At 40.2% G+C, this 23,726-nt stretch overlaps 1 protein-coding gene across 1 annotated transcript in view; it reads right to left on the bottom strand.

The window, feature by feature from the left end:
* The window catches only part of ctnnal1 (catenin alpha like 1), a 319,864-nt gene that overhangs the window by 229,711 nt on the left and 66,427 nt on the right, over positions 1-23,726 (bottom strand). The window lies entirely within an intron of this gene.

Genomic DNA, 23,726 nt, shown 5'->3' with positions numbered 1-23,726 from the left:
CCCTTGCTAATATCCCCAGTGACTGTAGCATGGAGGGTGGAAGATTTCTCCATCGAGGAAGCTTGTCTGTTTGTTGTGTACAATTACGAGCAACAATGCATCCTGATCCACAATCTTATGAATCATTACTAAGATCCACATGGAGTTTCTAGTCATGTGAGAGTGCTGCTGTGGGGAGAAGATGGACCAAACACCATACTAGACTCCCACAGAACAGTAACATGCATTTTAGTATCACTCACATCAATAGAAAGTTGTGCCCCAACAAAGGCTTCTTTAGTTTCACAATATTTTCATGTAATCAAGGTTAGAAAGTCAACTAGCAAGATTCTCTGGATCAAATCAATATATCAAAGCACATTGTTTTTAGAATTGTGGAAACAAAGAACTGCCGATGCTGGTTAATACACAAAAGGGCACAAAGTGCTAGTGACTCAGCAGGTCAGGCAGCATCTCTTTAGCACTTTGTGTCCTTTTAAAAAAAATGTTCAGTGGCTTTTGTAGTACACGTGGACAGCAAAACACAGTTAACAAGGCAAAGCTATGGACCGTCAAGTATCATATCTCAAATGCCGTCAATTGTCATGTTACAATTACCATCTGGGAAAATATTAACTGTGGGGGTGGCACAGTGGCACATCTGCTGTCTCGCAGAACCTGACCTCGAGCACATTCTGCATGGAATTGCACATTCTCCCCATGACCACGTGGGTTTCCTCCAGGTGCTCTGGCTTCCTCCCACTTCCCAAAGACGTGCGGAATTGTAGATTAATTGGCCGCTGTAATTGCCCCTGGTGTGCAGGGAGTGCATGCGAAAGTGGGATGACATGCACTAGTGTGAATCAGGAATCAATAGTCAGCATGGACTTAGTGGGTCAAAGGGCCTGCTTTCATGCTGTACCTCTAAACAAACTTCCTCTTTCACTCTCAAATCAACTTTGATTTTAATTTCTTGTTTCCAGCATCTGTAGTATTTTCATATTAAATCATACAGAGGTGGAGCAGTCTAGATTTACAAAGAACCCTTAGCATATACATCATGAATTATTCATGTTTAACAATTTTTCGCTTGTTGATCAGAGATGGAGTAATGCAATGGCTACATTTCTCTGGATGATTTATGCCCAAATAATTTTATTTTATGACTAGTTTGAAGAGTAGCCACAGCAGGAAAGTAAACAACTTACAATGCCCTTCATAATGTTTGGGACAAAGACCCATCATTTATATATTTGCCTCTGTACTCCACAATATGAGATCTGTAATAGAAAAAAATACATGTGGTTAAAGTGCACATTGTCAGATTTTATTAAAGGCCATTTTGATACATTTTGATTTCACCATGCAGAAATTACAGCTGTGTTTATACACAGTCCCCCCATTTCAGGGCACCATAATGTTTGGGACACATGGCTTCACAGGCGTTTGTAATTGCTCAGGTGTGTTTAATTGCTTCCTTAATGCAGATATAAGAGAGATCTCAGCACCTAGTCTTTCCTCCATTCTTTCCATCACCTTTGGAAACTTTTATTGCTGTTTATCAACATGAGGACCAAAGTTATGCTAATGAAACTCAATGACGCCATTATGAGAATGAGAAACAAGAATAAAACTGTTAGAGACATCAGCCAAACCTTCGGCTTACCAAAATCAACTGTTTGGAACATCATTAAGAAGAAAGAGAGCACTGGTGACCTTACTAATCGCAAAGGGACTGGCAGGAAGACCTCCACAGCTGATGACAGAAGAATTCGCTCTATAATAAAGAAAAATTCCCAAACACCTGTCTGACAGATCAGAAACACTCTTCAGAAGTCAGGTGTGGATTTGTCAATGACCACTGTCCGCTGAAGACTTCATGAACAGAAATACAGAGGCTGCACTGCAAGATGCAAACCACTGGTTAGCCGCAAAAATAGGATGGCCAGGTTACAGTTTGCCAAGAAGTACTTAAAAGGGCAACCACAGCTCTGGAAATAGGTCTTGTGGACAGATGAGACAAAGATTAACATATCAGAGTGATGGCAAGAGCAAAGTATCGAGGAGAGAAGGAACTGCCCAAGATCCAAAGCATACCACTTTATCTGGGAAACACGGTGGTGGGGGTGTTATGGCCTGGGCATGTATGGCTGCTGAAGGTACTGGCTCACTTATCTCCATTGATGATACAACTGTTGATGTCAGTAGCATAATGAATTCTGAAGTGTTTAGACACATCCTATCTGCTCAAGTTCAAACAAATGCTTCAAAACTGATTAGCTGGCGGTTCATTCTACAGCAAGACAATGATCCCAAACATACTGCTAAAGCAACAAAGAAGTTTATCAAAGCTAAAAAATGGTCAATTCTTGAGTGGCCAAGTCAATCACCTGATCTGAACCCAATTGAGCATGCCTTTTATATGCTGAAGAAAACTGGAGTGTACTAGCGTAAAAAAACAAGCATAAGCTACAGGCCTGGCAGAGAAGACACCCAGCAACTGGTGATGTCCATGAATCACAGACTTCAAGCAGTCATTGCATGCAAAAGATATGCAACAAAATACGAAACATGACTACTTTCATTTACATGACATTGCTGTGTACCAATCATTATGGTGCGCTGAAATGGGGGGGGACTATGTATAAACACTGCTGTAATTTCTACATGGTGAAACCAAATGTATAAAAATGGACTTTATTAAAATCTGACAATGTGCACTTTAACCACATGTGATTTTTTTTTATTATACAAATCTCAAATTGTGGAGTACAGAGGCAAATAAATAAATGATGGGTCTTTGTCCCAAACATTATGGAGGGCACTGTAGATGACAAGATAATGGCACAAGTTTCTTTTCAGTATTATGTATCTTAACTGAGGAAACAGAGACGAAAAGATGAAGAAGGAAATCCAGAGCCTGAAGGCACGGATGCCATGGACGAACTGATTAAGTTGAGAATGCACAGCACAAATCTCCGAGGATTGTAGGCTCGGAGAAGGTTACAAAGAGCAAAAGGCACAAGCTCCTTGCTGGACTGCCATATGGAAAATTGACCTCTCAAATATGGACAACAAGTTAATGAATACCCTGGGTTACGTCCCAAACATTATGCAGGAAACTGTACAACTGTAGAAATGAACAAAATACCATTTTATCAAAATTCTTCAATCTAGGCAGATTTGTCTGAAAAGTTAAAGTACCAATATCATTCTATAACTGCCTCATTTAATGTCACAGATTGCATCTGAACACTTTGAATGCAGTTTGTGAATGGATAGAACTTATCATCAGGTCACACATTGTTTAATTAAAGCGATCCAACAATAATACTTACATTTTTGTTTATTTGATAATTCAACTTAAGAAAGCATTTCAGATCAGCAGGTTAATGCTAGCTCTTTGGAGCAAATCTTTCACCCCACAGCTCCAACTAATTCTCCTACACATGCCTGGTAACACTCCCTGATTCTCTCACCAGCCACCTCCATTCGGGGCAATTTACAATAGTCAACTAGCCTAACAATCAGCATGTATTAGGATGTGGGGATACATTTGATCACATGGAAAAAAACTCCACAAATTCCACACAAACAAAAGTCTAGGCAAGAATTGATCCCTGGTAGCCAGAACTCTGGGAATGCTAAACAAGCTGCAGCAACAATATGACACCCAATACAAAGGAGATATCAAATAGATATATGTTCTTTAGAAAAATAGCCTGTGCGTGGTCATTGAACAACTTAACACTGAACCAGATAACAAATAACAAGATAAAGCACTTTCTCAAAAACACAATTACAAGAAGTATTTTGGGCCAACCTCTACAGATGCACTACAGAAAGCATTTTATCAGGATGCATCACAGCTTGGCTTGGGAACAAATCCATCCAAAATGGCAAGAAATTGCAGCGAATTGTGGACACAGCCCAAGCCATCACACAAACCAGCCTCCCTTCATTGACACCATTTATGCCTCGTGTTGCCTCGCCAAGGCCAGCATCATAATCAAGGATGAGTCACACCCTGACCACTCTCTCTTCTCCCCTCTCCCATCAGGCAAAAGGTATAGAAGTGTGAAAACGCACACCTCCAGATTCAGGGACAGTTTCTTCCCAGCTGTTATAAGGCAACTGAATCATCCTACCACAACTAGAGAGCAGTCCTGAACTACTATCTACCTCATTGATGCCCCTCAGACTAACTTTGATCGGATATTACTGGCTTCACCTTGCACTAAACGTTATTCCCTTATCATGTATCCATACATTGTAAATGGCTTGATTGTAATCATGTATTGCCTTTCCTCTGACTGGTTAGCACGCAACAGCTTTTCACTGTACCTCGGTACACATGACAATAAACTAAACTGAAACAGTCCACTTCAAATGGATACATGCATTCTGATTCAAAAGCATATTATAATCAGATCTAAATAATATCCCTTACAGAATTTATGAAAAAAAATTGGATCAATCTGCTTTCAATGCACAATTCCAGTACCATTCTTATTAGGGACTGAAGAAGGGTCATGACCCGAAACGTCACCTATCCATGTCCTCCAGAGATGCTGCCTAACCCAATTAGTTACTCCAGCACTTTGCGACTTGTTTTAAGGAAATCTATCTTAAGGGCATTGGTAAACCAGCAGAGTTGTTAATGACAATTTGGCAGCTGTTTGGTCGTCACTTAATTCCTGATAAATTGAATTCAAATTTCTTTGTTACCAATGAAGGATTTGAATTCCTGTTCATTAGGTCCGGAGTTTAAATTTCTAATTGCAAATTTAACCACTGTGCTATCACATTTTATCATTATTGATGTTACCATGAACACCATCCTAATTTATGCTCTTTAATATAGTACCATGCTAATTTAGAAACATAGAAACATAGAAAATAGGTGCAGGAGGAGGCCATTCGGCCCTTCGAGCCAGCATCGCCATTCATTGTCATCATGGCTGATCGTCCCCAATCAATAACCCGTGCCTGCCTTCTCCCCATATCCCTTGATTCCACTAGCCCCTAGAGCTCTAATTCTCTCTTAAATCCAGTGATTTGGCCTCCACTGCCCTCTGTGGCAGGGAATTCCACAAATTCACAACTCTCTGGGTGAAAACGTTTTTTCTCACCTCAGTCTTAAATGACCTCCCCTTTATTCTAAGACTGTGGCCCCTGGTTCTGGACTCGCCCAACATTGGGAACATTTTTCCTGCATCTAGCTTGTCCAGTCCTTTTATAATTTTACATGTTTCTATAAGATCCCCCTCATCATTCTAAACTCCAGTGAATACAAGCCTAGTCTTTTCAATCTTTCCTCATATGACAGTCCCGCCATCCCAGGGATCAATCTCGTTTATCCCACTTGGGCAAAGATCGTTGCCCTCCCTCCCTTCAGAATATTTTTATTTCTCAATTACTTGACTTAAACATTCTTTCAATAGATTTTTAATGAAACTTTTTTTTTTAAACTCAGTGCACAACAGGCTAGCTCATTGCATTTTCTTTTCAGTAATTCTGCCTTGATTAAAATCTTTCACATTCCAACTTATCGGTCCCTGATTCAAAGCAGGCAAAAACTCAAAGCATGCAGACATGTTGCGGCAGTTTCTCATTGATATCACACATGGCAGATCATTAAAACTACATTTTTTGAAAAATTGTTTGTGTGAGCTCCTCCTCCCACAACCTCCACCAACTCATCAAGTAGAAGCAACGTTTTGCATTCCACTAAACAACAATGACAAAGGTGGGAAGAATTAGCAGTGATATATCACCACATATGGCCACAAAACAGCGTACTATGTTTACATATCTGTTATGCAGCTGCAGGTAAGAATTTCATTGTTCTGTTTCAGGACATATGACAATAAACACACTTGTCTCTTGAAAGCATGCTAATCAGGTTCAATGGCCACTGCAATAATACATATAACAGTACAGCACAAGAACAAGTCCTCCGGCCCACAATGCAAATCATGATGCCAAGACCAACTCTTATCTGCCTGCATATAATCCATATCCCTCCATTCCCTACACATTCATGTGCCTATGCAGGAGTCTCTTAAATGCCATTGTCATATGTGCTTCCATCACCAGCCCCAGCAGCGTATTCTAGGCACTCTCTTTAAAAAACTTGCCCTGCACATATCCTTCAAACTTTGCTCCTCTCACTTTAAAGCTATGTCCTCTAGCATTTGAAATGTTCAACCTGAGAAAAAAGATTCTGACTGTCTACCCTATCTATGCCTCTCATGAATTTTATGTACTCCCCTCAGATCTCCCCTCCAATATTCCAGATAAAACAATTCAAGTCTATCCAGCCTCTCACTGTATCTAATCTCCTAACCCAGGCATCATTCTGGTAAACCTCCTCTGAACCCTTTCCAAAACGTCCACATTCTTTCTGTAATGGGGCGACCAGAACTGCATGGAAAAGTCTGAAAGCTGCCCAACCAAAGTCCTATAAAGCTACATCATGACTTCCTGACTCTTAAACTCAATGGCCCAATGATGGCATGCATACCGTATGCCTTCTTTTACCACTCTATTTACTCGTATCGACACATTCAGGTCATTTTGGAATTGGACCCCATGTTCCCTCTGTACATCAATGCTGTTAAGGGTCATGCCATTAATTGTATATTTTCCTCTTACATTCAACTTTCCAAACTGCAACTCCTCACACTTGCTCGGATTAAAAGGCAGCTGCCATTTCTCCACGAATAAAAAGCAAAAGGGATAACAACCAGAGAAGCTTGTCAATGTGTTGATTGAGGGCTATTACAGTCATAGACAAAGTGAGAACCATGGGCCTGATATCGACAAGGAATCCCTTACATCCACCTCACATGACAGACCTCTTCCTGCCCCCATAAAGTTTGCTCAGACTAAATTAAGTGTCCTAGTGCAATATGGTTAAAGTACCTGAAACCCACAATTCCTAACAGAACACTCTTTCAGTAAATTTGCAACTTTGAGAAGGAACAGAGAAAACAAAATCTGAAGGCAAAAATCAATAATCTTTCTATTTTAAAAGTAGCCATCTAAATGCACACTCTGGCATCCAAAGCACCTCACTGTGACGTCAATGCGAGAAAATTAACCCGAATTCTCGTCCTTTCACAGTGCTATGGGCAACGTCTTCCCAATATGTCAATTAGATGCCTTCGATAAGTAAACAGAAATATGTTCATGTGATTATTTCTTTCTACAGCAAACTAATTTCAGGTCTGAGACATAAACTTGCCTCAGAGAAGTTCAGTGATATTTTGGACATGAATACATGAACATGTTACATACCAAAATAGACACTAGGTGCTGGAGTAACTCAGCGGGTCAGGCAGCATCTCTGGAGGGCATGAATAGGCGATATTTTGGGTTGAGACTCATCTTCAGACTGATTGTACTAGGAGGGAGAAAGCTGGAAGAGAGGTGAAGGCAGGATGCCAGGCAAGGGGATACAAATGAGGGGGTTTGTTTGGCAGATGCTTGGACAAAGGCCAAAGATGAAATGACAAACTGCTGTGAGATAAGGTGATAAGGAGAGAGAGGCATGAAATGTAAAACCAGAGGGAGGGGAAAAAGTCTCACAGGAACAGGGTCGAGAAGGGATTATGGGAGAAATGGGTGCACATCCAAATGGGGGGTGCAGGGAAGAGGGGGAGGGGGAAAAGGCGCGGGGGGGGGGGGGGGGGTGTTTGTTGGTTAGTTCCCTAAAATTGAAGAATTCAATAGTAATAGTAATAGGTTCTTTATTGTCATTATAACATGTAAACATGTACAACAAAATTAAAAATGCCAACCAGTCAGTGCACCATTCACACATTATCTAAAAGCTAACGATACGTAAAAGAGAAATATCTAAAATAAACAACTAAAATAAATAACATGAAAAAAAAAAGAATAAACACACAACCATACATTCTTCTGTCGATTGCACAATCCCTTTGGTATGTAGCGCACCTGCGCTCATTTGGTGGCTATATTAAGTGTAGTTATTGCTGTGGGATAAAAACTGTTTTTGAGTCTGTTTGTCCTTGTCCTCATTGATCTGTACCGTCTGCCTGACGGCAACAGTTCAAACAGGGAGTGTCCGGGGTGGGAAATGTCCTGTATAATGTTCTGGGATTTTTTGATGCAGCGGGAACTGTGTAGGTCCTCCAAGGTGAGGAGAGGGCAGCCGATAATCTTCTGGGCGTTGTCAATAGCCCTCTGGAGCGCTTTCCTCTTAGCCGCTGTGCAGCTGGTGTACCACACGCATACACAGTATATTAGGATGCTCTCTATGGAGCACCGATAAAAGGACAGCAGCAGTCTCTGGGTGATGTTGTTCTTCCTGAGCACCCTCAGGAAGTGCAGTCTCTGCTGGACCTTTTTCAGCAGCGCAGAGGTGTTCACGCTATATTCATACCATTGAGCAACACAACCGGAATTTGAAATGATGTTTCTCCTGTTTAGCAATGGGGGAGGCCCAGGACAGGATGGTTGCTATGGGAATGGGAGGTGGAGTAAAAATGGTATTTCCAGCTGGCCTGAAGGTCCCAACCCAAAACGTCACCTATCCATGTTCTTCAGAGATGCTACCTGACCCACTCAGTTACTCTAGCATCTGCAGTTCCTTGTGTCTATGTATTACTTGCCTGACTTTGTCCTGCCCCACCTCTCTTTCAGCTTTGTATTCAGAAGAACGGTCTTGACTCAAAACATCACCTATTCATGTCCTCCAGAGGTAATGCCTGACCCGCTGAATTACTGCAGCACCGTGTGTCTAGTTCTGTAAACCCAATATCTGCAGTCCCTTGGCTCTACAGTTTATAGATTAATTTCTGGCATGTTAAAATCATGTTAAATCTTGAAAATGTATTACAAATGGCAAATAAAGGCAATTAACATCTAGTGCATGTTATTTACATATGTTCTTGAATTAAAGGGCTCTTTCATTTTAACATGTCATGTAAAGATATCCCTCATCATCCAAGTGCTATTTAGAGATTGTGAGCGCAATCATGCTATGAAAAGGAAAGCCCTCTGACTGGTTGCTAAAATCAGATGAAAGATAGCTACATTCATAGAACAGATCTATTATGGATGAGTTACTGATATTAACTTTTTTTAAATTAGCCAACAACTATTCTGCTACAGATGTCATCATTAAGTCAGGACATTTTATAGTTTAGCAACAGTATACCAAATAGTTAAGGACCTCCTGTTCAGTATTAATCAAGCATGGCTGGAATGGTTTGTTGAACATCTCTCAGATGTACCTGTTAAACACTGCTATCATATCTGCTTCACCACTACCCCAGGCACTGAATTCCAGATACCCTACACTCTCTGTGTAAATAAAAAAAAGCCTAAAATCTCCTTTAAACTTTACTCTTCAAACCTTAAAGCTATTTCGTCTGGCGTTTGACATTTCTATCCTGGGAAAAAGATTCTGGTTGTTTGTCTCTCATGCCTCTCATAATTTTATAAACTACTATAAGGACACCCCTCAGCTTCTGACACTCCAGAGTCAAATCTCTCCTGAAAGCTAATACTGTCTAATCTAGGCAAAATCCTGTTGAACCTCTTCTGTACCCTCTCCTAAGCCTCCACATCCTCCTGTAATATGGTAACCAGAACTGCATACAATACTCCAAATGTGTGCTACGCCATAGTTTTATACAGCTACAACTGATTTCCTGACTTTTATACTCAGCATCCTGACTGATAAAAACAATTATGCCATGCACTGCCTTTACCATACTATCCATTTGTGTTTGCCACTTGCAGGGAGCAATGGGCTAGCATCGCAAGATCTCTACGTACAACGGCGATCTTAAAGGTCTTATCATTTACTGGGCATTTCCTCTTATATTTGACTTCTTAAAGTGCAACTTGTCACACCTGCCCGTAGTAATATCCACCTGCCACATTTCTCTCCATCTGCCACTCTCTTCTCACATTTCCAATTGGTCACATTCCTGCTGAAACTGATGTTCTTCTTCACTATCCACAAACACATGATGAAGGAACATTTCAAAGTGAGTGTGATCAAGAGCAGAAAAGGAACAGAAATGTGGTGACGCAAGAGACTGCAGATGCTGGAGTCGAGTAAAAAAACAAACTGGAGCAATTCAGCAGGTTGGGCAGCAACTATGGAGGGGAATAGAGAAATAACCATATAACCATATAACCATATAACAATTACAGCACGGAAACAGGCCATCTCGACCCTTCTAGTCCGTGCCGAACACGTATTCTCCCCTAGTCCCATATACCTGCGCTCACACCATAACCCTCCATTCCTTTCCCGTCCATATAACTATCCAATTTATTTTTAAATGATAAAAACGAACCTGCCTCCACCACCTTCACTGGAAGCTCATTCCACACAGCCACCACTCTCTGAGTAAAGAAGTTCCCCCTCATGTTACCCCTAAACTTCTGTCCCTTAATTCTCAAGTCATGTCCCCTTGTTTGAATCTTCCCTACTCTCAGTGGGAAAAGCTTATCCACGTCAACTCTGTCTATCCCTCTCATCATTTTAAAGACCTCTATCAAGTCACCCCTTAACCTTCTGCGCTCCAAAGAATAAAGCCCTAACTTGTTCAACCTTTCTCTGTAACTTAGTTTCTGAAACCCAGGCAAAATTCTAGTAAATCTCCTCTGTACTCTCTCTATTTTGCTGACATCCTTCCTATAATTAGGTGACCAAAATAGTACCCCATACTCCAGAATTGGCCTCACCAATGCCTTGTACAATTTTAACATTACATCCCAACTTCTATACTCAATGCTCTGATTTATAAAGGCCAGCACACCAAAAGCTTTCTTTACCACCCTATCTACATGAGATTCCACTTTCAAGGAACTGTGCACAGTTATTCCCAGATCCCTCTGTTCACCTGCATTCTTCAATTCCCTACCATTTACCATGTACGTCCTATTTTGATTTGTCCTGCCAAGAAGTAGCACCTCACACTTATCAGCATTAAACTCCATCTGCCATCTTTCAGTCCACTCTTCCAACTGGCATAAATCTCTCTGTAGACTTTGAAAATCTACTTCATTATCCACAACCCCACCTATCTTAGTATCATCTGCATACTTACTAATCCAATTTACCACACCATCATCCAGATCATTGATGTACATGACAAACAACAGTGGACCCAACACAGATCCCTGTGGCACCCCACTAGTCACTGGCCTCCAACCTGACAAACAACCATCCACCATTACTCTCTGGCATCTCCCATTCAGCCACTGTTGAATCCATCTTGCTACTCCACCATTAATACCCAACCATTGAACCTTCTTAACCAACCTTCCATGAGGAACCTTGTCAAAGGCCTTACTGAAGTCCATATATACAACATCCACTGCTTTACCCTCATCAATTTCCCGAGTAACCTCTTCAAAAAATTCAAGAAGATTAGTCAAACATGACCTTCCAGGCACAAATCCATGTTGACTGTTCCTAATCAGACCCTGTTTATCCAGATGCTTATATATATTATCTCTAAGTATCCTTTCCATTAATTTGCCCACCGCTGACGTCAAACTAACAGGTCTATAATTGCTAGGTTTACTCTTAGACCCCTTTTTAAACAATGGAACAACATGCGCAGTACGCCAATCCTCCGGCACTATTCCCGTTTCTAATGACATTTGAAATATTTCTGTCATCGGCAGACACCATTTCACGACAGGACCCTTTTTCAAGACACGATGACATTAACATGCATGTGAAATCTTATTTTTATTGGGTAAAAATTTAGCCATGTGACAGCCACTTTTTAAACTTTAAAAGTGACAATAAACTAAACTAAAAAAATCACAAATTTTCTTTACCCAACTAATTTACCATAATCTTGCAGTACTATTTCTGAACTGCGATATTCTTGCCTCATCTCCCGACCACACATTTTCCGTCCATTATTCATGCAGAAATGTTGATGCAATCATCAGCTAAGTGCTGATTTGCTGAGCTGACAGAAATCCGCACAACTAGATATGAAGGTTAAATATATCATCTGAGATGTCACCAGCATTGAATTCACAAGGGTTATTTTCTCTTAACAAGACACTTAAACTGACACCCTATCGGCATGGTCAAATGGTGTAGTAGTACGTTGAGGATCTCACTGCAGAGATCAAGAAGTTTACATGGCACGCTGCCCATTTTTTAATTCTTCAAACAATACTCCCGAAAGAAAGCTTGGATTGATCAGTTTGTGTTTTAAGTCATTCTTTGAAAGATTATGTCACACCACTTCAAAACATTTAATGTGATAAAATACACGGATGGTTAGCAAGTCGAAAATGTGGCCGTGTACTTATTTTCCCACATGTCAGAAGATGACTGCTGGCCCACAGCAGTCGGCAAATGTATCCCGCCAAACTCCCACTGGCTCATTCATATGCACAGACTGTACATCAGTTGGGTCTTTGTAAGCTGGGGAGAACCCATTTTCATGATCACTTGTGTAAACTAAATATTATGGGAGCACTAAAATATAAAATTACTACAGGTATTTATGGATATAATCTGCTGCTAATGAATGCATCCGGTAAAGTGCCAGGGACCTCACTGCATTACTGAAACTTTTAGGGATATTCATACATACAATGTTTTGAAAGTTACTTTCTCATCATTACAACAAAGGTCAGAAAATCTCATCCCCACTGTAATAAAGATCTTTTAGCAGAAGCACTGTAAAAGTTGTCTTCCATGTATAGAGCCACAAATACTTGCAGTACCTTTTAAAAAGCAACAATAACGAATTGTCTCCAGCATTTTTTTTTAACTTTCTGAACTCATCACAAATAATATTTATCACAGATAAATTGTAGAAAACAGTGGTAATGGTAAAAACATGATATCACAGGTTAAACAGTACAAATAAAATTGAATACATTTCACCGGCATTAAATTGTCAACAGTAGGCATTCAAGTAGTAATACACAGGAAATATGGGCTTTTAGTTGGTCTTAAGCACAGTAACAGATGGGAGTAAAAAGTCAACAAGCACTTTCAGCAATGGTCAATTAAACACTTTAATCTCTTGACAGTGACATTTGCCATTTGGCTCATGCCAAGCAAACACATTAGTTTTAAACTAGATGAGCAGCCTGAAGTTCCAACTTATTAAAAAATGGTTCAAATTAAGTCTTAAAATATCTAATGCTCTCCCCAATCCTACTCTGGCATCAACCCCTCACAGAGGTCTGGGTTAGATTGCTCTGTGGACCGTATATTTGAATTGCTCAGAATCAACACCTGCTGCACACGTAACCAAATGCACCCAAGACCTAAAAATACATTAATATCTTGTAATCTGAACTGATTCCATCCATAATGTACAGGAAATAATTTAACCATCTGTGCAAAAGATCACACAAATCAAGGCATGATCATTTTCATAAATGCACTAGACTTTTAATTATACACCTTAAATATTTATTATGTTTGTAGCCAGCAGGGATTCAGTGGCATGAGCACATTGCCTTTCTGAGAACTCAGGGACTGGATATACCACAATGCTCAGTTTTCCTTTTGGGATGTCTGGAATAATTTAGAAAAATATGCAATTATTGTGTCAGTAGTAGCTTCTAGAATAGTTTGGCTTTGTTTAACACAACATCATTTATGCATTAACCTAGAAATACCTGTAGATCAATCACTATTGCTGATTTGATCCATGCTTGGTTTTGTTATTGCTGACTCGATCCATAATCCATGTCGGGTTCCCACCATGCCATCTTGTGGAATGCGAGCAGCCATGCTTTTAGTTTAATCTACGACTTCGAGACTACAGAACCTATGTATATGGTTCCTGTATATATTCTTATTAAAGTACTTATTATGAAGTTTTATGACTCAGTGTCAAAAGTACTTTATACAATACCTACTTCCTTTTTTTGATCTAGTTATAGCATATTGCCAAGCCTTACAGACAAGATATTATAAATTGGATAGTTATATGGATTAAAAATAAATTGGATAGTTATATGGATGGGAAAGGAATGGAGGGTTATGGTCTGAGCGCAGGTATATGGGACTAGGGGAGATTATGTGTTCGGCACGGACTAGAGGGGTCGAGATGGCCTGTTTCCGTGCTGTAATTGTTATATGGTTTATATGGTTATGAAAATATTAATTTCATGCCTGTAAAGGGTATATTCTTTATTAAGATTCAGTTTTATTTCAAACATGCTTGTGAAAATATTATGTATTCTCACTCCCGCATTGTTTTTTCCCAGCCTTTGGCCTTATATGACATGATCTTCCCTAACCTTCCATACTACATAGCATCTGCATGTTTCAGCTACATTACTTGCATATCTTGTACCTGAAAATCCTTGTTTGGCCAGACCAATTTTTTGCTCGATGGACTGTTCTCAATTTCCATCCATGGTCACATACCTTAAATCACCACATGCTTTATCTCAACGTCTCAATAATCCACCCTGAATTAGCATTTAATTTGGAATCCTGAACGGCCAGTGTCTGTTAGCTAGAGATTTTTTGGCATCTTCCAAGCCCATCTGCCCAAATCAGCTTGTAGAGGACCAGTGTACCTTAAAGCATGAACAAATCCCCTACTAACTCCTGCTGGTCAAGGCCATGATCCTTTTAAAACCAAGTGGTTCAACTCATTCTGAGATAAGGAAAGAAATAAAGTTATTAAGCAAGCTTTGAGGATGTCAGATCAGATATGAGATATGAGGATATAAATTGGTCTGTTCTACAACGTCTCCAGTAGTCAATTTCCATCGTTCAAGATAATAGATAATGAATGGATATTTCTCTGAATTCTAGCTGGCAAATGCTCAGGAACATGAATCGGAACCTTATTAGTCACTTTGCAGAGAAGGAGAAACAATTAAGTTCATTTTATAAATGTGAACATCTGCACTTTATATTCAACAGCTATGTCATATTCATCAGCTGCTATTGAACCAAACACCCACTTATCCATTATGTGAGAAGATTTGCTAAATGTGGATAAAGCATGTGTATTCATGTTAAGCGGTACAGAATTTCCATTACTGACCTTGAAACAAATAAATGAATCACATTTGTAGATAGCTACCAGTATCATGTATTGTATAATGGAAACAATGTGTAAATTAATCAAGTAATTTTAACCAATTATCTCGAGTAAATGACTCATGCTATTGTGTTTCTGCGTGCAAATTTAATGACAAAACAAAGGTCCTTTGTTCTTCTCTTATACACGATGTTCTGATCCAGTTACGTTCCTAATTAAATTTTTCATGAGGTCTCAAAACTATTCAAGACTGTTGGTTAAGGGCCTTGCTCTCCAGTAAAATAACATTCTTATCAAGGTTAGTACTAGAAACAAGTAGTCAAGTCTATAAATATTTCCGTCTAACATGAAAGCTTCTACCAGGCAAAAAATGTTGCAATTGTAAATCAATTCAGCCTCTATTTGGCAAGCCAAAAATAAATACTCATAAATATCTTATACAATAGAACTAGGGTACTGTGGTAACCTAGAGATAGTACAAAGAGTTTCAAAGGGTAAGTCCACAGAATTAGGTCCCAGTCAACACAGCTATCAAATCTATCCATCAAAACTGGAATACACTTTGATTTTGTACTCAATTCTCCCCAGAATGCTCTCTCTTCCAGTGAATAAAATAGAAAAAGAAGCGGAAGTTTGAAGAATATTTGGAAATCCATTTGTAAATTATTTCAGAAAAATATCCTTAAAGCTTAATAAGAGATGATCACCAATCTATGATATGATTGTATAATCATTACACATTGAAGTAAATATAACAATTTCCATCTCAACAACCCCTCTTTATTTCTTCAAATGTTCTTTGCTTTCATAGAGCACAGAATAGTACAGCACACGAACAGGCCCTTCGGCCCACAATGTATGTGTCAAACAGGATGCCAAGTTAAACTGATCTCATCTGCCTGTACAGGATCCATACCCCTCTACGTCCTGCACATTGATGTGCCTATCCAAAAGCCTCTTAAATGCCACTCTCATATCTGCCTCCACCACCACCCCTGGCAAAAAGTTCTGGGCCCCCACTATGCTCTGTGTAAAAAAGCTTGCCCCACACATCTCCATTAAACTTTCCCTCTCTCAACATAGCCATGTTGGACATTACCACCCTGGGAAAATGATTCTGATTATCTATCATATCTATAATTCTCATAATTGTATATACTTCCATCAAGTCTCCCCTCAACCCTCATTCTCGGTATTGGTATTGCTGACAAAGCCAACATGAGACATCTATTCTTCATTACCCTGGATGTGATGAGCATCTTGGAACAATGAGGTCATGTGGTGAAACTGCTCCCATAGTGCTTAGGCAGTAAGTGTCAAAACATTTGGCTAAAGAAAACATAGAAACATAGAAAATAGGTGCAGGAGTAGGCTATTCGGCCCTTCGAGCCTGCACCGCCATTCAATATGATCATGGCTGATCATCTAACTCAGTATCCTGTACCTGCCTTCTCTCCATACCCCCTGATCCCTTTAGCCACAAGGGCCACATCTAACTCCCTCTTAAATATAGCCAATGAACTGGCCTCAACCACCTTCTGTGGCAGAGAATTCCACAGATTCACCACTCTCTGTGTAAAAAATGATTTTCTCATCTCGGTCCTAAAAGACTTCCCCCTTATTCTTAAACTGCGACCCTTTGTTCTGGACTTCCCCAACATCGGGAATAAAATGAAGGAACAACAATGAATGTTCACATATGTAACTGGAAGTACTGAACGATTATTATATTTCCATAAATATAGAGTCATAGAGCGTGGAAATTGGCCCTTCAGCCCAACTTTCCCACACTGACCAACAAGTCCCATCTACACTCCTCAGATTTCTATTAAATCTTTTCCCCTTCACCTTTAATATATGTCCTCTGGTTCTCGATTCTCCTACTCTGGGCAAGGAATTCTGTGCATCTACCCGATTTATTCCTCTCATGATTTTATACACCTCTAAGATCAGATCACGCCACATGCTTTCCTTTAGCTGCTGGAATGTCAGGTTTCTGAGCTGCTATCAAACATGCGTTGTTGCAGTGTGGCCACAGTACGTCAGCTGGTTCAGAAAAATGATATCTGGACTAACAGATGAAGTGACCGTCAAGTGGTGTGCTTAGTTATGGATGAGCCCCTGTATTACCCCAACATTTCATGCATGTAGCCATTGCTCAAGTACAAGTTTCAGTCAAGAGTGCCAGTTACGTCAGTCAAGTACAGCAACTGCATCCTCCTCTCACCCAATGTTCACAGAAGTGTACCTTTGATACAGGAGTCACCAGAAAGCAAGTCAAGGATGAGTCCAGATTCTTATTTCCATTTTATAACTTAAGGCTCCCAATGTCAACCTCATTAAATTGGAACTAAAAAGATGAGCTTCAACACAGAGATAGGAATGAATCTGGTAACTTTGTGTTAACTCAATACCGCATCAGATGGTATACTTACTTAATAAGCCATCAAAGTATTAGTGCGGATAAATAACTTAATAGAATTATTACTGATGAAAGTTAAGCTGTCACTTGAAAATGAAAGCAATTTCAGCAACATCTGATTACTGCAAAATTCCATCACACCTGATTAAAAATAAAGTGGTAGTTTTTAAAACAATGTCTCACGGCCCAGATGAATACCAGAGGAACAACCAAACTTCAAATCCTGAATTATTTAAAGCACCTTTGGCCATAGATCCTGCTTTCTATATTCTTCAAGAACTCTATCCATACATTAATATTCTAATATCTGATAATTTCACTCTACAAGGGATTACAGTCAAGTACATTTTGCAGCATAAAGTATTTCAGTTGTGGACTCCTTAAGAAGAGTCCTCAATGGGAACTCAAAAGCTTAATTGTGTGCCTGTCTCTTATTTTGTACCAAATTAAGTAGTTGCAATTATACCACAAATGTCTATTCCATGCCCTAAATCTCATACATGCCTGCTCTCTCTTCAGGTTCCCAGTGTGAACAGACAGTTCCTGAAGTTAATATACAGCTTATGTGCTACAACTGAAGAAACTATTTAATCTTGTGCCATTATAGTTTATTTCTTTGGTCTCAAAAAAAAATCCGATGCAAAGGTGAAATAGCCCTCTCCGCCAAAAGCATTTCATAACTTTCTTTGGCCAGAGAGCAGGATGTTCCTTTATTCTTGCATTGGAAACGAGGCAGCCAAGACTGCGAAGTGGACTCACAGAAGGCAAATTGTTCAATTGCTTGCAAAGAGGTGCTGTCATGGTAGCGACTTGCTTACAATTGAGTAAAACTGCTCTAAAAGCGATGTGATCGGCTTGGAAATTAAAGAAATTTATCTTTCGAAACCTCGCAGATGCGTGAAAGGAAAATTTACTTCAAACGTCCAGGCATTTTAATTTAAATGAATTATAATAGCCATTTTCCAGCGTAACTAAAATCTTAATGAAAAAATTGTGAATTATCATTTGCTGTTGTAATTTAACAATCCACCAAGTCACATACACATATAGCTTGCAATGTACAATTTCCAAGCAATATTTTTCTCAGGTTAAAACTGGTAAGTAATAAATGGGCAGTTCTCCATTTTCAAAACAGAATGTAATAAGTTTCTACCAATATGCTCTGAATATGAATTCTATATTTTATGAAAAATTAGAAGAAAATTTAATATAAACTGATGCAATCACTATTTTGGTTCATCAGCAGACACTAAAGCAGTACAAACCTGCGTACCTACTTTACATTCTCTTGTTGTTTAAAGACTGCACATTTTGGACACAGATTTAAGACAGGAATGATTTATACCAAAGCCAAATCTCAATATTCATGTCAGGAAAACAAGGACTTTGTTATAGCTGCATCATAGGGACATAAGGAAGAAAATAGAACATCAAAATGATGGAACTAATGCTGCATTTTGGGGCAGTATAAGAATTCAGTAACTGGTCAAGAGTTCCATGTTCAATTTTTTTTTTAATGGATTTTGCAGGGTTTCAAGTATCCTGATCCGTATGTTTCCAAATTGCTTCATTTCAAACATTATTGAAACTGGGATTTATTTAATTTAACAACAGTTACAATTGAATAAAGACAACTGGCTGATTGTTTTTGATTTGAAAATGAACAAATATAACATGCAGAACATTCTTTTCTATGTTTAATATGCTCCACCATTATTATGCAAAGAAAACAGGTGCCTGGAGCATGAAACATTGTTATAATTCAATACTAGGGTGGAGATGCGATTCGAACAAAGATAGAATGTATAATGCCCATAACCAGTAACTGAACCCTTGGAGCCTTTCCACTTACTTCCAGGCACTTATTTATATGATACAATACAGATTTAAAAATGTTATCGTCATTTTGCATTAAGCAAAATAAATGCATGGTTTAAACGTTCACAAAGAACCCCAGGTAAAACTACTGACTATTATGCAAGACCCAAGGAATGCCAGCAAACATTACAAAATCTGTATTATTATATTTCAGCAGACTTCTACATATTATTCATCTTTATTAAAATGCCAAGAGGGTTCCTATTTATTTATAAAAAACATTTCACCTCAAGCTGCAATATGTTTGAGTTCCTACAATTTGATTTTCAGAACTCGTATATATTTTCCTCAGCAGTCAAGTATTCAGTAAACTACCACAACACTCATGCAAGAATCTCTGCCCTCACAATGAAACCATACTGCATGTCCCTTTTCTGCAACACAACACTTTGTTTATTATAAGCAGTATGGAGGATAAGGAAATGATATTTTCATCCTAGTCTAAAAAGTAATTAGAACAGACACCTGATCAAAAACCATTAGTCACAATCACCGTCACAATAATACTTTATTAGCCAAGTATGTTTTGCAGCATACGAGGAATTTCATTTGCCAAGTCAGTCATACAAATAAAAAGCAACGGAACACACAAAACACATTTTAACATAAACATAAACATCCATCACAGTGACTCCTCCACATTCCTCACTGTAATGGAGGATGAAAAAAGTTCAATCTCTTCCCTTCGCCTCGAGCCCTCCATAGACGGGATGATCTTGACTCCCATCGCCGGCGGTGGGCCCTCCGCGTCGAGGCGATCAGCTCTTGCATCGGGGGATGTGAGCTCCCCGCGCCGGACGATCGAACCCCGCGTCGTGGCTGGTCGAACCTTCCGCGACATTGGAGCTCCCGACATCCATGGCCTCTCCCGAGACTGCGAGCACCCGTTGTAAAGTCCACAGGCCACATTTTGGATTGATCCCAGAAAAGGGATTAACTCCGACGTATGTCCACACCCTGCGGTGGGGCCCAAGGTTAGTCCGAGGAGGCCTCCAGCTCCATCGATGGTGGGCCGCAGAGCGACAGGAGAGTGCGATCCAAAAATTAATCGCATCTCCGGCAAGGTAAGAAACTGAAAAAAAAGTTTCTCCCTCCCCCTCCCCCCACATAAAACAAACCGGAGAACATTTGCACGAACTTTTAACACACACTAAAATAAATAAACAGACTATTGGCAGGGCTGCCAATCGTGCGGCACCCCAGGTGGTACAGTATTAAAGTATTGATTACTGTCCTACAATTAATGTCTGATTGTGAATAGACATCGATATTCACATGAAATGATGTTTTCAACAATTCATCAGATATTACGTGAAATTATTTTTTTCTGAATAAGTTTCTCGGACTACAGAACAGAAATTACATTTGCAGGTCAAGTGCTTTGGAACAGAAAACTATGTTTAGATGCAAATCTGGAAGGCATTTTGAATGTGTGTTTTTTTTTTTTTAAGTAATTGCACTGTACCTAAATCCAGTATAACTGCTGCACACCAGCATCTGAACTTAGCTGCAGTTCGGTTTATGCAGTTGACTTTGACGCTGGCTCCAACATTTTACTGGGATAAAGGCACACCTCCAGAGGTTTCATCTCTCCCCACCCCCACCTCCCACCTTTTTTATTTTGAGACATGCCAGCACCTTAACAAAGAGGAAGCTAAAGTTGCCACATGCTTCTATCATTGAAAAGGGAGAATGCAAGGGGAGATAATCAGGCCCTTTACAATAATGCTGATCACAAACAAAACACCTGGCCCAATCTTACCTTCCCGCACAACGTGAATAGCTCTGCAGGGCCTATCTTCAAGTACACGCCCAAGCATTTTTTAAAAACATGGTGAGGGTTTTTACCTCTACTAGTTATTCTCATAGTGAGTTCCAGATATTAAACACCTTCTGAGTGAAAATATTTTCGATCAATTCCCATCGAATCTCCCTGGTTTTTGACACCTTTGTCAAAGGAAAAATATCCTATTTTATCTCGGCCTCGCACTGTAATCAAGTCCCCTCGCAACTTTCTCCATTCCAAAGGAACCAAACCCACCCAGCCAATCCAATCTTTGCTTGTAGCTGCATTTATCCAATCCAAATTACATCCTTGTAAAACTCCTTGGCACAATCCAATCTAATCTTTCTTGTATCTTGGGGGTTAGAACTGTACACAATACTCAAGGTTTGGTATAACACATACAATAATTCTAAACCTGTTTGTGATTGCCTCCTGTAATGGAGAAAATCATGTTATTTCCCTTTTAAACAACTTTATCTAAATGTCCTGCTATCTGCAAAAATATTTACTCTTCATGAAACTTTTTGAGAGGATTATCTTTAATCGGACTTTACCTTGCATCAAACGTTATTCCCTTTGTCCTGTATATGTACAGTGTGGATGGCTCGATTGTAATTATGTATAGTCTATCCGCTAACTGGATAGCACTCAACAAAATAGCTTTTTATTGTACCTCGGTACATGTGACAATAAACTAAACTAAACCACGGACACATAGCCCAATGTTCCTCCAATCTGCCACATGTCTTAGTCTTAGTATCCTTCCTCTTACTGTATATTTCCCTATCTCAATACCCCACCCTGATGTGGTCCAGTTAGTTGTGGATCATTTGAGCTATGAGGGCTGTATGGCATTTTCCAAGTTTATTTTTCCTTTTTGGGAAAAGGAAAGATATTAAAGGTTTGGGGAAAAATATAGCTTGATTGACTGTTGGCACTTCTTGTGATTTAGAAATGATTGTCTATATGCAATACAAAATAAAAACACATCCAAAGAGTAAAGGGCCTGTCCCACTTGGGCGTCATTTGCGCGTCACGCAGATGGCGCACGAAGATTTTGCACATCCCAAAATCCTGGGGCGACACGCGCAACCGCGTATCACTGCCTACGTCACCACGCACCATGCGCGCGTAATGTGCACCATGAGGACATAATGCACACCATGCGCGCATCACGTGCACGTCACGACGCGCGCGTCATGCGTCGTGATGCGTAAATAACACCCAGGTAGACAAAAATGCTGGAGAAACTCAGCGGGTGCGGCAGCATCTATGGAGCGAAGGAAATAGGCAACGTTTCGGGCCGAAACCCTTCTTCACACACCCAAATGGGACAGGCCCTTAACAACCTTAAATTACAAAACCAGTGAAATAGGAATGCAATGTAATTAATGTGAGGAGCTTAATTAGTTTGCCTCCAGGTACACAACATTTTATAACTCAATTAATGATCTTTCAAAAGATTCCATCAGCTCTTCAATACTCTTCTGTGATTTCACCAGCAGATGGTTGTTGGTGGATATGGAGTTTCAAGTACTGGCATCAAGAAAGGATTTAACACTTATCCCTCAGTCGTGATTAATTACTCAGGAGTAATAAGCTTTTAAGAAAACGTGATTAAACAAATTATTTCCTATGCCTCCACTGTTCAGAGACTTTATCCTATTATCCGGTTCATAGATATATTTGTGGTTCCTATCCATGAGACTATCTAGCCAATCATACCATGTCAAGCCAGTGATACAATTATTTTACACGGGCATGAATTTAATTAAATAAACACGAATCAGGAAAACACTGTAACAGTTCTAAAACAGGCCATTGATGGCCTCATTATTGGAAAATGGACTACTTGCCACCTAGACTATAATAGAATACATCCTTCACAGCTACATATTGATTTAACAACTACCTGCATATCAGTGGGGCACAGAAGCATAGCTCGTAGAGCTACTGACTCACAACTCCAACAACCAGAGTTCAATCCCAACTTCTGCATCTTTGACTGTGGATTTTCTCTGGTTTCTCGTTTCCTCCCATATCCCATAAGTATAGGTGAATAGGTTGATTGGACTTGGTGTGTGTGGGTGAATCTGGTGGGGGAGGGGAGTGGAAGTTGGGGTAGTTGAGGACAAGGTGAGGAGAAGCTTGGGATAGAATAGTATTAGTGTCAGGGCCGGCCTTAAGCCGATTGGACCGATTGCTCCCAATTGGGCGCCGCGACAAAGAGGGCCCCGCGCCAGAGTAATCGACTCTCGGCTCGGGTAGATCTACCCTGGGTGGAGGGGGAAGAGAGGGGTGGAGAGAGAGCAGAGGTGTGGAGGGGGAAGAAAGGGGTAGACGGGGAGGGGGTTGTGAGGGGGAATGGAGAAGGGGGAGAGGGGGAAGTGGGTCGTTCGCTCACGGTTCCGGGGCAGCGCTCCCGCCCCTCCAGTCGCCGTGCATCACGCGCACACCCCCGGCTCCACCCCTTTCTCTCCCCGGGAAGACGCGGTGAACACCAAAGATTATCCACCATATGATCTTTGGTGAACACTACAGGGCGGGCCGGGCCGGGGTTGGAGCAACGTTTACAAACATCGGCCTCAGATCACACCCGGACCCCGGCATCTGCTCC

Source organism: Amblyraja radiata, chromosome 2 (genome assembly GCF_010909765.2).
Source record: "Amblyraja radiata isolate CabotCenter1 chromosome 2, sAmbRad1.1.pri, whole genome shotgun sequence".
NCBI lineage: Eukaryota > Metazoa > Chordata > Chondrichthyes > Rajiformes > Rajidae > Amblyraja > Amblyraja radiata.
The sequence above is the reverse complement of the archived record's forward strand: the minus strand, read 5'-3'. Positions and strand labels throughout refer to the sequence as shown.